The sequence below is a fragment of the Agelaius tricolor genome, unplaced genomic scaffold, assembly GCF_023055355.1.
Source record: "Agelaius tricolor isolate 1412-34295 unplaced genomic scaffold, bAgeTri1.0.p SCAF_21, whole genome shotgun sequence".
In the NCBI taxonomy this organism is placed as follows: domain Eukaryota; kingdom Metazoa; phylum Chordata; class Aves; order Passeriformes; family Icteridae; genus Agelaius; species Agelaius tricolor.
This window is the reverse complement of record NW_027269281.1, coordinates 11,925,647-11,939,197: the sequence shown is the minus strand read 5'-3', so window position 1 is coordinate 11,939,197 and position 13,551 is coordinate 11,925,647. Positions and strand designations below refer to the sequence as shown.

The 13,551-nt window shown below is 39.9% G+C and overlaps 1 pseudogene; it reads right to left on the bottom strand.

Annotated features, from left to right (window-relative positions):
• Positions 1-324: 324 nt before the first annotated feature.
• The window catches only part of LOC139599008 (F-BAR domain only protein 2-like), a 257,111-nt pseudogene continuing 243,884 nt past the window's right edge, over positions 325-13,551 (bottom strand).

Sequence of the window (13,551 nt, the reverse complement as noted above, 5' to 3'; positions counted from 1 at the left end):
CTGCCTGCCACAGCTTATCCCCAAATATACGCCACTCTGACAATTCATGCACCGTGTGCGGATTACAAAAAAGCCCCTGTGCACACCCATAAGCTAACAACCCAGAAAGCTCTTTCTGTAAATCTATGCCCTTCACCTGACGCCCTCGTAGAAAATCAGTAAATAAATCATATGCTGCTTGCCTTTCCTTATCCAAGTTAAACGATAACAGCGCCCTTCTTGCAGCTCTTTTCAGGCTTCCGGCAGCACGTATCAGCCGGGCCCCCCTCTGGGGTCACCCAGGGCACGGCACCTTCCCTTTTTCAGCGGTGCTTATTGCCGTCCTCAGCTGCGATAGGACCTGACTCCGCTCACGCCGCCGACCGTGGCTATTCCCGCAGAAAGACGTCCGGGGTCACCATTTGTCTTGAACGGCGGGAGAAATGCGACACACCATATGCGTGAATAGCAAATCCCGAAGTTTATTGAAAACCCACACACCTTTATATTGGTGTTAATGAAGCTTATACATATTACAAAAGCTGAGCTCATTATTGGTTAAAGCACACTTAGATCAACCACACCTACTTCTATCTTCTAACAATTATTTTGCTTCTATGTTTACATTCTTCTAACTTTTCTACCTAAGATAACTACATTTTCTGGCAAGCGATTTTCTCCCCCGTCTTCCCGTTTCAGAGAAGGTCACTGTGACCTTTGTCAGTGATTGGACACTGGTTGCTCAGTTCCCAGCTTGTTTCCCCTATCCTTATCCATTGGTATCACATCGAAATGTCCTTTCTCAGCTAACCAATTATCCAAAAAGCTCTCTACAATTAATGATCATTTACAGACAATATTAGTTAATTTCAGTGCTATTATAAAGTAATAAAAAGTTTGCAAAATTACTTTAAAAAGTGCATTTTCTGTTCTGATGATTAAACCTCAGAGTAGATCAACATTTAAAAAAAATTAATGCATATTAAAATAGTGTTTGAAAAGTAGAGAGGGCAGAGCAAACTTCTTGTACTCCTTTGATGCAATGACTTCCACATGTTAATCAGCAGTTTGCCATATACCATCCTGAAAAATAAAGGTAGGATTTTTGCAATGGGTAGATAAACCATATTTTTTCATTAGTTTTCTGCAAGCAGCAATTTGACTAACTACGGAAAACAAAAAAAAAAGTAAAACAGTTTTCAGCCACATTTTTGAGGAAAAGTAATAATTTATGCATCACTTAATAAAGAGTTTCATACTGTATAATTTAGCACTATATATCATATTAATTTTAATATGTAAGCACATCAGTGTCTTACCAGAGGCAAATCTCTTCTTAAGGAGGGAAAGTCGGTAGCCAGTGCCAACTAGCTCTACATCTATTACTGAAAGGGTGCTTCCTTCACTAATGAATTGCACTGCAAGTGTCGCTGGTTTACTGGATCCTTCTGAAAGTTCAAATTTTGCTCTGAGTGATCCAGAACCTATAAAAATAACAAAACTGAAAGGCTAGTTGTTTTTCATGACCAAGGTTATCTCTCAGAATTTTTAGTAGTAAGGAGCAGAACTGACATGGTGATCTTTAAGAGCTATTCCTAGTGGCAGTCCTATAGAGATTTTCAGAAGAGATGAGAGTACAACTCTCTTTTTCCAATACTCTGTTTAGGACACTGACTAGTGAATGATTTAGAGGAAAGCAATACACATTTCTACAAGATTATACTCCTAGAAGAATGTGTATATCAGCCTGGTAGTCTCCTATTACATTAAATACCTGATTGTTCCCTATACTCATAATTTATGCTTCCTGGTTTATCTTGTATGTAGTACTTTTCTTTAGCAGATTTTAAAGTACATTAGAATATTTAAATGCTGTCACGATTTGCCTGGATGAATGCACGTGAACAAAACCATTGGAAGAAATGCAGATGAACAGTAATTTAGCAAGAGGAAAGCAATTCTTATTTTTCTAATAAATGCAAGGTTTGATAAAATACATTTCCCAAAAACCAGTTCCTTTTTATAGACAATGGCAAAATTCACTTCAGTACCATTATAAAGTAGTAATAGTTCAAAATTGCTTTAAGTACACCTTTGTAGTCAATGCAAGACATAAAACCCCCCAACATTATTGTTGGTCTCTTTTTCTAGTTCTTAAACAAGACTCTTCTTGTTCTTGCAAAATATGCTGGGGAAAAAAGAGATTTAAACAATGAATTAATGGAATAGTGCAAGTCAAGTATTTTTATTTATTTAAAACAACTAGTCAGTAGGAACTGCTAAGTGAGGAGGAAAGCTAGTAACTGAAACGTTACTAGAGTAAAAGCAGGAATTGATGAATGAAATTGTTTTATGCAATGGTTTGTTCTTGGCTTAAACTCTATTTCTTCAATAGATCTGTCATAATTTGGATAAATTGGAACTTCTTTTCACTGTAAGTTTGGAAAAATATATTCAAGTGTTTCAAAAAAACATTGCACCTGCAATGGCTGTGACATTAACTGGACCTCAGGGAAAGGCAGCTGGGCAAAGGACAACTATTGGTACCTTACAAAATGCTATATAAATTACCACTCTGAGCAGATGTACATAGATTTTTTTTTTTTTCCTGGAGTTGTACATGGTCAAAATAAAAAAATAATAAAAATGTTGGTGAAGAACTGTCTATAGTCGAGTCTATCTCAGTGCAGGACTTTTGGATTTTTTTCTTTTCCCCAGTTCTTCCACTTACCTCTTTCTACTTTATCTCAATTGTTAGCATGTGGAAAATCAGAATACAGATATTAAACATATTTCCTTTTCAATAACTGCTCATTTCCAACTAGCACTGATGTAATTATTTCCTTGCCCAGTCTAAACTGTTTTAGTGGCACTAGCTGATTTGAAGGGGCTTCACTATTTTGCTTTTTATAATCAGTTAATATTTTTACATCTCACTGTTAATGGAATCACTCAGGAGGAATTTCATTGAGAAGAAGGTGAAAGGAGGAATTTCATTGAAAAGAAGGTGAACTGATAAACAGGATATGGCACGTGTAAACAGGCATGAAGGCATAGAGGCTAAAATTATTACCTTTTTACTGCTATCATTTGTCTGTGCAAGAAAACAAAAGAGTTCAACCTGCCTCCATTCTCAAACTTCTCTGAAATGCTAGATATTTTCCAATAAGCTTTCATCTGATCTGCATTCCTGTAAGGCAATGGAAGGTTAGTTATAAGCATCGATTTTTAAAATTTCAATTATTTATATTATTTTCCCAGATTTACACTGGTACCTTACAAACCATGAGCCTATAACCTACATCTCTCAATGGAGGTTTATAAAAATATTTCATAATTTTAAAGTGAGTTTGTGGAAAACTATACCAAGCAAAAAAGAAAACAAAACGGTGTACCTGTGTCGCAGACATCTTTCATGAAAAATCCTTTCTTAGGATTTTTCCTTGTGAGAAGCTGCAGTTACAGCAACCAAAGTAAACAATGGTTATCTGCTGCTGTGGAATGCAACAGGTAGACCCTGTGATTGGTCTCCTGTGGGTGTTTGGATTTCTTGACCACTCATGGCAGAGCTGGCTCTTGCTCTGTCTGAGACACAGATCTTTGTTATTCATTCCTTTTCTATTCTTAGCTTAGCTAGCTGCTGAAGAAACTTTTCCTTTCTATTGCTTTTAGTATAGTCTAATGTAACATATATCATAAAATAATAAATCAAGCCTTCTGATCATGGAGTCAACATTCTCGTCTCTTCTTCACCCTGAAAACCCTTGTGACCACAGTCACAATTGGTGACCCCGACTGAGGAGGACACTCATCACTTGGTGAGACCACCAGAGGAGCATTGCTGCACTGGGTAATCCCTGAATGTGTGGCATTGATGGTTGCTTCACAAGTGACCACAGAAGTGGATTCTAGCCAGGAGCTGAAGAACTGAAGATCCGAATTTGGACAGAGTTCTCAGCAAGGCTGACCACAAAGAGAACCTTCTGAAAAGCCTCCAGGAAGATGTTCGGAAAGCTCAGCAGACCCGTGCAGATAGCCAGAGAGTCCTGGACACTGTCACAAGGTACTGTTGGGTTTTGCCCTCCTGAAGATGAGGCCATTCGCAGTTTGTGGCTGCTCATCTGGAGGACTTCTCCCCTAGAGGATGAGGTTCCATTCTCCCCTTCAGAGGAGAAACTTATTGCCCTCTGGCAAAAATGGGGTGAAGAGGATGGAATTCTCCTGTTGGAAACAGATTTCTATGAGTTTTTTCGATGGGCAAAGCTCTTTGGGTTTTTTACGAATGTGCTATATGCCCTTGATGTGTTTGTCTGGGAGTGTATGGGCTCCATTTTCCATTTCTTTTTATACCGGGGGTTCGGATGCCCCTCGATTTATCCAACCTTTTTGTTGCTCTTTCTAGTCTTGAAACGGAGAGCAGCTGTTTTTCCCTGGATTGCTAACTGCAAGGGCAAAGCCCCGTTCCCCCCGATTCCGGGGGAAGACCCTTTGGAGGGGGACGCTCTGCTGCTTTCCAGCCCCCCTGAACCGCAGTGGGGGGGCAAAGTTTCGCCCGCAGCCGAAGTTTTTTTTACTGCGTCTTCGGACCGTGCTCAGACGGAGCCGTTTGTTCCCCCCTCCCGTTGCTCTCGGGGGGGATGGGAGTGGGCGGTGCCGCCCCGGCCAGCGCCACGGGCACCGCCCCGGCCAGCGCCGCCTCAACCCGCCCCGCGGGTGCGGGCGGTTCCCCGCGTGGCCCGTCCCGCGGCCGTCCCTCCGGCAGAGCCTGTGGGGGCTCCGGCCGCGGTTCCTCCGGCTTCCCTGCCTGCATCTATCTCAGAGACACCGCCTCCCGCTGCTGCGCCGATGTTGCTGGGCAACAGCGATCCACCGCTCCCCCCGGCCGTCCCGCCGCCTTCTGCGACTGCGCTTCCGCGGCCGATGTCAGAGCCCAGCGCAGAAGAAGCTGCCGACCCCGTGCCGCCCCCGCCGCCTCCCCAGGCGGCCCCGCTGCCCGCCCCTGCGGGGACTCCGTCCTCCGTGTCTGCGTCAGAGGCTGCCCTGGAGCCGGCGGCAGCTGCAGCGGCGCCTCCTGCACCCAGCGTGGCTTCCTCCCCGAGTTTTTCGGGTTGTCCCGGGGCTGCCCCTACGGGGGGAGCTGGGACAGGGGAAGAGGGCGTCAGCCTGTCCTTCCGTGGAGGAGGCATGGCCCGACAGCTGGCTGTGGGCGCAGCGCGGCTGCCTGTTTTCAAGATCAGCATTCTTGGCGGGTTGGGGGGTGTTTGGTCCGGGGTTTCCCCCTGGGGGATGCGAATCTCTCTGCCGCCCCTCGCGCGCCCCAGCGGCGAGGGGGAGGTGGGTCCCGAAAGTTCTGCCCCTGGTCCCCAGCCCAGAGGGGGTGGCGGTGGGGCCGTGAGGCAGATGGGAGGAACACCTGTTGCATTTGCATCGCAGAGGCAGAGGGCACAGCAGGAAGCGAGCATCGCTTGTCTGCTGTGGGGAAAGGACATCCCCAGACCCGAGACGAAGTTTCTCGGGACAGTTTCTGTCTTCCCATTGCTGGCATGCCTCGGTGATTTTGGGGAAAGGAAGCGTTTGGTCACCCCTTCTGCCATTGTACTGGCAGCAGGGTGCAGGTCTGTGCCAATGCAGAGCCTGCCTCGGGGGCTGGGCCTGGGCTGTCTGCCTTGGTTGCTTGGGCCAGGGCCACCTCCCGGCCTCCTGTTGGGTTTGGGGGCTTTGCTTCCCCCTTCTGGTCCTGGGCCACCTTTCTGTGGGCCAGGTCTGGGGTTCCTGATCCTTCCACATGGGCCAGGGCCCCCAAGGGCCTCTCTCTGGCTCCTCTGCTGCTGCTCTTTCCGACAAAAAAAAAAAAAAAAAAAAAAAAAAAAAAAAAAAAAAAAAAAAAAAAACTATTGAATAAAAAAGGGTGAAAGAGCTGGCATCAGCTCAGAGGCATTGAGATTGAGCAGAGGCATTGAGGAGCCAGGGATTGGCTTCAGCCCAAGTTGTTCAATAAGGGCTGTGGCAAGACATTTCAGAAACTTTCTCAAAATTCTTTGAAGACTGTCAATGGACTCTTGATAACTATTGATGGACTTTTTCTGTAGCAAGCCTGTTTCAGGACCAAAAGAAACTTTCAGATATGGCAAAGAGGGACATCTTCAGACCATGGACTTTTCCTGAAACTCAGCTGCTTGGACTTGAATTTTCTTTGCATTGTTTTTGCATTTTCTTATATTGTAAAATTGTTTTAGTGATATGATAGACTTTTATGTTCTACAGGTGAAGAAATTCCCAGTGCATTCCACAGGAGCACTTGAGTGGAGTTTGATTGGCAACAGATAACCTGTCAAGTGTTTGTCTTTTTCTTCGGTATGAGTACAGCAGAGAAAATTACAAACACTTTTTCCTTTTAATTTAACTAAATAAAAAAAGGTGACATGTCGCAGACATCTTTCATGAAAAATCCTTTCTTAGGATTTTTCCTTGTGAGAAGCTGCAGTTACAGCAACCAAAGTAAACAATGGTTATCTGCTGCTGTGGAATGCAACAGGTAGACCCTGTGATTGGTCTCCTGTGGGTGTTTGGATTTCTTGACCACTCATGGCAGAGCTGGCTCTTGCTCTGTCTGAGACACAGATCTTTGTTATTCATTCCTTTTCTATTCTTAGCTTAGCTAGCTGCTGAAGAAACTTTTCCTTTCTATTGCTTTTTAGTATAGTCTAATGTAACATATATCATAAAATAATAAATCAAGCCTTCTGATCATGGAGTCAACATTCTCGTCTCTTCTTCACCCTGAAAACCCTTGTGACCACAGTCACATACCTGCATTACCCCTGAGCTTGCAGCAGAGCTCAGACATATATAGCACATTTTTATACAGTTAACACTGTTCTATGCCCAGGTTATGGCTCCACAATTCAAAACCCTCTGTGGTCTCAAAAGGTAAGGGCAGGCCAAAAATGCTGGAAGCAGTTTGAAAGCTGGGTCTTTATGCTTCATGATGATAGTATGAGAGGGAGCACTACTGTTTGTTCTCCCCTATGTGAGACTCCTGGCTGTGTGAATTTTATTCCATTTCCATTCTAGTAAAAGAAGTTGGCAGAAGTGACTCAGGGTTTAAGCTAACTTCTGGTGCTGTAAAGGGGAAGAAAAGCAAAGGGAACCAAGAATCATAATCTCTAAGATGACAGGGCATTTAAACTCTTTCAGCATTTTACAGCTGTTCCATCAAAGGAAAGTCTACAACTTTTAAAGCTGTGAGCAGCATGAAGGATGATAGGTTTGAAACTCTCCTTGGCATTGGTGTAGCAGGAGTGAAATGCTCACGCAAGTAGCATAGATGGTAGTGGTTACTTGCAGGAGGTTGAATCAGAAAATATTTATGTGACTGTGGTCACAAGGGTTTTCAGGATGAAGAAGAGACGAGAATGTTGACTCCATGATCAGAAGGCTTGATTTATTATTTTATGATATATGTTACATTAAGACTATACTAAAAAGCAATAGAAAGGAAAGGTTTCTTCAGAAGCTAGCTAAGCTAAGAATAGAAAAGAATGAATAACAAAGATCTGTGTCTCAGACAGAGCAAGAGCCAGCTCTGTCATGAGTGGTCAGTAAATCCAAACATCCACAGGAGACCAATCACAGGTCTACCTGTTGCATTCCACAGCAGCAGATAACCATTGTTTACTTTTGGTTGCTGAAACTGCAGCTTCTCACAAGGAAAAATCCTAAGAAAGGATTTTTCATGAAAGATGTCTGCGACATATTTATTCGTAAAAAAACCCAAAACTCTACCACCCAACCCACTAGAACAAGCATATAGTAGGAGACACATACTAGAGCTGCCTGGGACATGAGTGTATTTTTTGGTCTGCTTTCAAGGCTCAAAATTCCAGCCTTGGGTAGTTGCCTAGATAAAAGAGAGAATACATGGGGCTCAAGTCCCTTACTCTGATGAATCTGAAATGAAATTGTCACTAAGTTTTGAGTCTTTCTAGGTAGCACTAAGTGTTCTGAGTCGGCATTCCTGCCCTCACTCAGGTTTCATAACTGAGGGGTTTGTTGAAGAAGCCTGAGCAGGGAGGGGGGACACTGGCTTCACCAAAAGTTCTAGTCAAGTTGGGGAGGCAAGATACTGAACCTGCCTTTGCTCAGAATAAACTTCAGGTGATTTGGTTAAAAGTATTGCTCCCTTGAAATACCAAGTCAAGAAAGATTCTGTCTTGACAGGATTTTTTCCACTTAAAATGATATTGTATTACCACTTTTTTCAATTAACACATTTAAATGTATTGCCTTCAGAAACATCAGAACCTTTCTGATAAATACACCAGGCTTATTTTATTTCTGAACTTTGGTTTATAAGGTAAACTCATCTATAAGTAATAAGGTTAACAAAGCCTGACTTCCCAAAACTTGGTATTCTTTGCCCTCTTAACCTTCATGTTGAAATGACCCTCTTGTTCCTCTTGAAAATAAACAGTCCAGGAATTACATTACAGCTGGGCAAGTACCTATGTGCTGCCAAACCATAGGCACAGTGATTGAATTCTGTTTACCTTTTGCTCCAAGTATGTCACATTGCCTAGCCCTGATATCCTCTGCTGTTTTCACAAACTTGTATAAACAATTTTCTTAGATGTCTCACTTTCAATTGCTGCTGTAAATGGTCTGCAGGCTTAGAAGGTGGGACCAGGTAGGTATGAGTCATATAATGATCAGCATGACACTTTATCTGAGAGACAGTGCTACCAGGCTCGTGAAGAGCTCCTCATCTACTGAAGTTTGTTTTAAAAATTATTTCAATTATAGGCCAATTTTTAAGCTAGAACCACCAAGAAATATTTTTAAGAACTGCATTTCTTCTACTCTCTCTCTATATAACCTATATATCTTGATATGTTTAATACATACACACAGAGATATATATGGTTTTTAGCCATTAAGATATTTTTGTTTCAAATCATGTTATTTAAAATATCTATCCTGTCTATTGGCAAAAAGAAAGCAAACACTGGAAATTTCAGAAATGCTTGTATTCAGAAATGTTTGTATTATTGCACAGTTGGAATGGGTGCATATAATCTCATTTTAGTCTATGTGAATTGGCTGTACATGATCTGTTTTGGACCAGACAATGTCTGAAACATCTGACACCATGCATTTTATCAAGAGGAAAAAAATTATCTGTTTCTTCTGGTGACATTTTTCAGGCTGACACTAATGAATACTCTGAAATTAATTTGAAATAATAAAAAGAAAAGCATTAATATTACCATTTTGCAGGTGGAAGTGATTCCATGTTCTTTACTCCACCATCTACTGGTACCACAACCTGCACATTAGACAGCATACTAGGCACATTCATAGACTCTGGATTATATTTATAATCCATTCGCACATCAGTAGTGCTAGCATTACATTTCCAGTAAGTTGCAAGATTCAAGGCAGTGGACTGGATACCATTTGAAGATACCTGTAAAAGAACAAACCATTGAAAGGTCTTAATTAAATATTCCTATTTTGGGCAGAATTAGGAAAAGATGGCAATGAGTATAAATCCTGACAAATGACCAACAGAACAATTGACCTCTGTGCCCTTAATCTTAGAATTCTGAAGATTGTTATAGCCTAAAGTAATTCCTGTTGTTTTTTGTTTTTTGGTTTTTTTTTTTTTAATTATTTAAATAATTTTTAAAAGGTTTAAACTAGCTCTGGCCCACAAGGCTCATTCCTGTTCTGGCTTTCATTAGTCGAAACAGTTTTTTTTTTAGTCTTCAACTAGGCCTTATGACACTGACCATCATCCTCTGGGCCTGGCTGTTCAGCCAGTTTTCAATCCTCCTTGCTGTTTGCTAATCTGGCCCACACTTCATCAGCTTCTCTATAAGGATGAGTGCCAAAAGCCTTCCTGAAGTCTAGGTAGACAATATCCACTTCTCTCCCCTCATTTACCAGGCCAGTCATTTCATCACAGACAGTTATCAGATTGGTCAAGCATGGCTTTCCCTTGGTGAAGCCATACTGACTACTCTCAATGACATTCTTGACTTTCATGTGCCTCTAAGTGGTTCCCAGGATAAATTGTTTCTTTATATTGTGAGAGGTGAGAATATTATGCATCTCCATATATTACAATTTATTAGTTACAGCATTCAAAAAATATACAATTACAAAATCAAAATAGAATATAATTACAAACTCAAATCCTCACCAAACCCCCTAAAGTCAAGAAAAACTTAACTTCATTAACAAATAGTGTTTGAAGCTTACACACATGAATTGGATCAAAGTGTCATCAAGCTGAAACAGGTCATGAATGAACAGGGAATGTCATGAAGACATAACATGAATTCACTCAGCCTTGGCAGAGCCCAGGCACTGAAAACAGTGATGCACTCAGAACGGGCCTAGATGAGAGATGACAATTCATCTGCATTCAAACAGGCAAGGAACAATTCTTATAATTTCTGTATAGACCAGAGTTCTTAAAAAAAATCCAAAGGGAAAAAAGTGTTTACCTGATACTTTAAAACATCCACATTATAATAGGATGCAGATGGACTGTGTTCTGATAATTTCTTGAGGTAAAAAGTTATGGCTTGCATGTTCATCCAAAAATCCTTAGTACTAGAGTCACTTTGTGACTGATCACTACAAAGAAAAAGAAAGGTAGGAATCAAAAATCAACACTGAGTTTTATTATTTCTCATGTCTAAAAAATTAAGACTAGATTTTTCCCCTTCTTTATTGTTCCAAGGAAAAATTTGTTCTAATGCTTTAAAACACATAATTGTATCTTCCTAAATATTAAGACAAATTAACTGTTTGTTGTAGCTCAAAAAACTTCTCCATCCAGGTTGTTGAGCAGTGAGTTTCCTGCACTGATTATCTGCTTCACAAGATGGAGTGAATGCCAAATTTGGATTTTACATTTAATAAAAACCAATTTTAATACAGTCAGGTGCCATGAGAATGTGTGGGAGGTGGGAAAGAAAGTGGTGTTTGAAGAGGAATGTTGTCCAATTTGGAATAAATCCTAGAATCATTACTAGCTTTTGTTATGACAGCTTCACTAATGCATTGAATTAAAATTTGTGCTGAATGTGTTACCACACTTTCACTTATTTATAGTGTAAGCTTTCAAAATATTTTCAGGTAAAAGTTTCTCAGATACTTATAGCTACATTTAATCTTAGTAACAATTTATTATATAATTTCTATATGTAGCTAAGAGTGCACATGACTACAGAAGCAAAATCTTGGTCGGGAACTACTGGAGCATTGAAAAGGTGTTTTGCAACTCAAGAATATTTTCAGTTCTGGTGGCATCAGGTTTATCTTTTAATAAGGATGAAGCTTTTAAGAAAACTGATTCAGAAGCAAAATTCAAATAACTTAAGAATCAGAGCTCCACAGATCATCTGTGGATACATAGAGGAACTGCACCAGATGCCTTGGAGTGGCTACTTAAAACAGAGGATAGAGAGAGTTAAAGTAGGTATTTATTAAAGGCTTTCAATAGATACACCTTGGGCAGTGCAAAAGCCTCGCAGAGGCTACACCTGAGATGGATGATGGTCACGAGTTTTTCGAGGAGATATAAGTTTGGACTATTTGCATATCAGAGGTTAATTGTCCAAGTATAGCTTCAGGTAATGAAGTCACATTCCCGCAGTTTGCTCTCCCTCAATTCACTTTTGTTTATACTTTCTGGGGCCTGAGGCAGATAGTGTCCTTGGTTCTCAGGCCTGGAAAGATTGTTTTGTCTGACCAAAATGTGAAGAAGGCTTACAAACACTTTATATGCAGTTCAGAGTTATACACTAATTCAGTACAGGATTTGAAAAATATAAAAGCTAAAACTGAAGGCATCACACCAATCCCCAAGGAGGCATGCAGAAAGTGCATGCAGAATGAAAGCTGAAAAGAAGCACCTGGAACACAGTAAATATGACTGCAATGGGTTGAATATGCCAGAACAGTTATTTACATACCAGTAGCCTGTCCAATTTACTTAGAATTTGGATCTCAATACAGTATTGCCATTCATGCAATTTCCATTTTCAGTAAAATATGTAGATAAACACTTATAACAGAGGCCTTCCAAAATGTAAACAAATGAAACCAGTAGCAAAATCCTTCTGTTTTCTCTTTCAGAATTTCTGACATCTCCACAAGTATCAGTCACATTAAAAAGGTTCATCTCTATAAATGCTAAGCAAATGATAGTCATTGCAGTATATGAAATGTCATATTATTATCATATAGGTTTAATTTCATAAATATCCAGTACATGCATCCTTTCTAATTAGAGGTGAAGTGTTACAATACTCAGACAAGAATACTAGACATTTTCACTTTTTTCCAAAGTATAATTTTTCAGTAGAATTCACTGTCAGATACAGCTCAGCTCTTCTAACATTTCAGTTATAAACTGTCATGTCAAAGAATAAATTTAATTTTGTAAGAAACATTCCTTACATTAAGTATGAATTATCGCAATAAAATTAATACAAAAGAATGGATACATGTATTTTGATTGTTTCAAATAATTTTTCCAATAAATGAAATGGAAAGTGCTCAGCTGAAAGGTATCTGATTTTTTTTTCTTTTTTTTGAAAAGATGTCCAAACAATTACTTTATTATTCTACTCAACCAGCAGCTTTTCTTCTTAAGAATTCTCCTAAGCATGCTGCTATACACTTGAGAGGTACAGTTTTGTAATGGATCTGATCTACCACAGAAATTATACACTTTAAAACCTATGCTGATAACTGACAAATGAAACCATTGTTATTATTGTATAAAGAAACCCATATGACAATGTGTCCTATTTTTGGCAGTTTTTCTCTGAAGTTATATTAGTTATATTGTTCATATAGTTTGATTAGAAAAATGGTTTTTGTTTGGTTGTTTTAAAATAGTTTCTTAAACCATTTTATTTATTAAACGTGTGTAAAAACACAGCTAAAAGTAAAAACTATTTTTGTTTTCTGTTATATTCAGCATAAGTTTCAAGTCCAGTAATCCCTGAAATTTTTAATGGTAGCAGTGAAAAAAAACCTAGCTAAACAAGATTAGTTCAGAAAATTAAGTTATGTATAAGCAAATCAAGATTGTAGAGAATTCTGATATACATATACAAGAATTCACATTTTAAAATTCATGTACTTTACTATTATATTAAATAAAAATACAAAACCTGCATTCGAGTTGTGCATTTGGAAGAATGTGCTCTAGTTTGCTTGTGTTTTTTACCCTGAAGCAGAGCACTGCTGGAGGTGGGTTGCTGGTAAAGACTTTAATAATCCCACTTGGGAATGATAATGTCATATCACCAGTGATCTTCACAATACATCTAGAAGAGAATGAAAATATCAATTTTATTGCAACTCATTAACTGCCTAGTTTTCATATTAATTTTAAATCAATCATACTTTTACAATCTGATGAGCTGATTTCAAAGCAGAAAATAGTCAGACTTGGAAGTGTGCACTTACAGCCCAGAAAGCCAACTGTATCCTGGGCTGCATCAAAAAAAAGGCATGACCAGCAGGTCATGGGAGATGATTCTGCGC